Source organism: Salvelinus sp. IW2-2015, unplaced genomic scaffold (assembly GCF_002910315.2).
Source record: "Salvelinus sp. IW2-2015 unplaced genomic scaffold, ASM291031v2 Un_scaffold1786, whole genome shotgun sequence".
Taxonomy (NCBI): Eukaryota; Metazoa; Chordata; class Actinopteri; order Salmoniformes; family Salmonidae; genus Salvelinus; species Salvelinus sp. IW2-2015.
Window position 1 is genome coordinate 67,670 of NW_019943161.1, and position 4,140 is coordinate 71,809.

The 4,140-nt window shown below is 43.0% G+C and overlaps 1 protein-coding gene across 1 annotated transcript in view; it reads right to left on the bottom strand.

The window, feature by feature from the left end:
* LOC112071966 (sister chromatid cohesion protein PDS5 homolog B-like) overlaps positions 1 to 4,140 on the bottom strand; it is a 97,663-nt gene that overhangs the window by 39,399 nt on the left and 54,124 nt on the right.

Consider the following 4,140-nt stretch of genomic DNA (forward strand, 5'->3'; position numbering starts at 1 on the left):
TTATTCAAATACCTGATACCATTAGAACGTGTGTGTATGAATGGCATTCTAAGAAAACAAGGTGACTTCCCGCCAAAATCCACGAAATCTATACACAGAGAGAGAGAGAGAGGTTAACACTATACAGAGAGAGAGAGAGATTAACACTATACAGAGAGAGAGAGAGATAAACACTATACAGAGAGAGAGGTTAACACTATACAGAGAGAGGTTAACACTATACAGAGAGAGAGGTTAACACTATACAGAGAGAGAGGTTAACACTATACAGAGAGAGGAGGTTAACACTATACAGAGAGAGGAGGTTAACGCTATACAGAGAGAGGAGGTTAACACTATACAGAGAGAGGAGGTTAACAGTATACAGAGAGAGAGAGAGGTTAACACTATACAGAGAGAGAGAGGTTAACACTATACAGAGAGAGGCGGTTAACACTATACAGAGAGAGGAGGTTAACACTATACAGAGAGAGGAGGTTAACAGTATACAGAGAGAGAGGTTAACACTATACACAGAGAGAGAGAGAGAGGTTAACATTATACACAGAGAGAGAGAGAGAGGTTAACACTATACAGAGAGAGAGAGAGATTAACACTATACAGAGAGAGAGAGGTTAACACTATACAGAGAGAGGAGGTTAACAGTATACAGAGAGAGAGGTTAACAGAATACAGAGAGAGAGGTTAACACTATACAGAGAGAGAGAGAGGTTAACACTATACAGAGAGAGAGAGAGAGGTTAACACTATACAGAGAGATTAACACTATACAGAGAGAGATTAACACTATACAGAGAGAGGTTAACACTATACAGAGAGAAAGCGCAAGGTTAACACTATACAGAGAGATATATGGTTACCATGAAAAGTAATTCCCCTCAATATATTCTTAATATTTCATGACTCTAAGACCAGGAAAATGTATTCAAAATAATTATGAAACTTCAGAAGCTTTGTTAAATGGGAAAATATGGTCATTTAAAAAAAAAAAAAAATTAAAGTTTGACAGCGACGATATGTAATGCGCAGTACACAGACACATGCACCACCAGCAGGTAGAAGTATCTGTTGAACTGACCCCTAACCCCTGACCACTTACATCCAGCAGGTAGAAGTATCTGTTGAACTGACCCCTAACCCCAGAGAGATATAACGAGAGAGAGAGGTTAAAATAACTCAGAAGAGGAGGTTACACACTATAGAGAGAGGGGTTAACCGCTATACACCATCAGAAAGTATGCAAGTCAGAGAGGGAGGTTACTATAACAGAGAGAGGAGGTTACAGTATACCAGAGGCGAGCTTAGAGGTTAACATATAACCATCACAGGAGAGAGAGGTTAACATATACAGAGAGAGGGCGGTTAAACTTATACGGAGAGGAGGGTTAACCTATACGGAGAGAGGTTAACAGTATAATACGGAGAGAAGGTTAGACGACTATACTTCAAGAGAGAGAGAGAGAGGTTAACAATTATATCCACCAGAGAGAGAGAGTAGAGGTTAAACTATACTAACCGGAGAGAGAGAGATTAACACTATACAGAGAGAGAGAGGTTAACACTATACAGGAGAACGGAGGTTAACAGTATACAGAGAGGAGGTTAACAGAATACAGAGAGAGAGGTTAACACTATACTTCAGAGAGCAGAGAGATTGTTAACCTATAAAGAGAGGGAGATGACGGTTAACTTATCTAAGAGAGATTAAACTATACAAGAGAGATTACCTATACAGAGAGGGGTTTACAATTAAGAGAGAAGAGCAGGTTACATCGCTAATAAAACGAGAGATATATGGTTACGCGAATGAAAGTTTCCTCAATATATTCTTAATATTATGCTGACTCTAAGACGGGAAAATGTATTCAAATAATTATGAAACTTCAGAAGCTTTGTTAAATGGGGAAATATTGGTCATTTTAAAAAAAAAAAAAATAACAGTTGAACTAGCGACGATATGTATGCGCAGTACACAGACGTACATGCACACCAGCAGAGTAGCAGTAATCTGTTGAACTGACCCTACCCTGGACACTTCCTCCAGCGGTGAAGTATCTGTTTGAACTTGACCGCCTAAAAGACCTGGAGCCATTTCTAGCAAAGGTAGAGTATCTGTTGAATGACGCTAACCCTGACCTTACTCCAGCAGGTAGAAGGGTATCTTGTTTGAACTGACCTAACCTCCGACTTAGCAGGTGAGTATTGTTTATTATGACGCTAACCCGACTCAGGAGGTAGAAGTATCTGTTGAACTGACCCCTACCCTGACCCCTTACGCTCGTGCAGCGGTAGAAGTATCTGTTAAACTGCCTAACCCTGATCTCCGCAGGGTAGACGAAGTATCTGTTGAACTGGACCACTAACCCTGACCTCCAGCAGGTAGAGTTATCTGTTAAACTGACACCTAAACCCCTAACCTCCAGCAGGTAGAAGTATCTGTAAACTGACCCTAACCCCGACTCCAGCAGGGTAGAAGTATCCTGTTAAAACTGACCCTACCGTACTCCCAGCAGGTAGAAGTTATTGTTGAACTGACCCTAACCCATGAGCCCCCAGCAGGTAGAAGTATCTGTTGACTGACCCTAACCCACGCAGGTGACAGTATCTGTTAAACTGACCCTAAACCCAGCAGGTCCTAAGTATGCTGTTAAACTGACCCTTCACCGAGCTCAGGCAGGTCAGAGTATGTGTTTGAAGCTTGAACCCTAACCCCTGACCCCCAGCAGGTAGAAAGTATCTGTTAAACTGACCTAACCTACCAGCAGTAGAAGTATCTGTTGAACTACCCTAACCCAGCTGACGGTAGAAGTATCTGTAAACTGACCTAACCCCAAGCACGGTAGAAGTATCTGTAATCGTAGCATTACCTCCAGCAGGTGAAGTATCTGTTAAACTGCACCCTGACCTCAGCAGGTAGAAGTATCTGTTAAAACTGACCCTACCTACCTTCAGCAGGTAGAAGTAATCTGTTTACTGACCCTAACCTGACCTCCAGCAGGTAGAAGTATTGTTAAACTGACCCTGACCTCCACAGGTAGAAGTATCTGTTGAAACTGACCCTAACCTGACTTACCCACAGGTAAGTATCTGTTACTGACCTTAACCCTACTACATCCAGCGGTAGAAGTATCTGTTTGACGCCCTAACCCGACTCCAGCAGGTAGAAGTATCTGTTAACTGCCCTAGACCTCTATCCAGCAGTAGAAAGTATCGTTAATGACCCTAACCCCTGACTAACTCACAGTAGAAGTGTTGTTGAACTGACCCACTACCCTTGACCTCCAGCAGGTAGAAGTATCTGTTGACTGACCCCTTAACCCCGCCTCCAGCACGGTAGAATGTATCTGTTAACTGACCCTAACCGCCAACCTCCAGCAGAGTAGAAGTATCTGTTAAATCTGACGAATACTGCCAGAGGTAGAGTATCCTGTTAACGTGACCCTAACTGACCCAGCAGTAGAAGTATTTGTTAAAACTGACCCCTAACACCAGCAGAGTAGAAGTATCTGTTAAAATGACCTACCCCTTACCTGCCAGCAGGTAGAAGTATCTGTTTAAACTGACCTGAAACCATTACCTCGCGACAGGTTAGAAGGTATCTGTTAAACTGACCCTCCTGACCTCCAGCAGGTAGAGTATCTGTTAAACTGACCCTTAACCCCTTAACCTCAGCCAGGTAGAGCAGTATCTGTTAAACTGACGCCCTGACTCCTAGCAGGTAGAAGTATCTGTTAAACTGCCACACTGTACTCCAGCAGGTAGAAGTATCTGTTAACTATGACGCCTAGACCGTGACCTCCGCAGTAGAAGTATCTGTTAAACTGCCTAACCTAACCTCCCAGTAGACATAGTCTGTTAAACTGCATGACCCTACGCCCCAGCTGTAGAAGTAGCTATTAAACTGAGCCCTGACCACTCCCCAGCAGTAGAAAGTATCTTTACTGACCCCTAACCAGCTACACTACTCAGAGGTTAGAAGTATCTGTTAACTGACCCCTAACCTGCAACAAGGTAGAAGATATCTGTTATAACTGACCCCTAGACCTAACCTCCCCAGCAGTAGACAGTATCTGTTAAACTGACGCCTGACCTTCTTCAGAAGCGATAGAGAGTACTGCTGTGAAAGCTGAGCACTCTTGT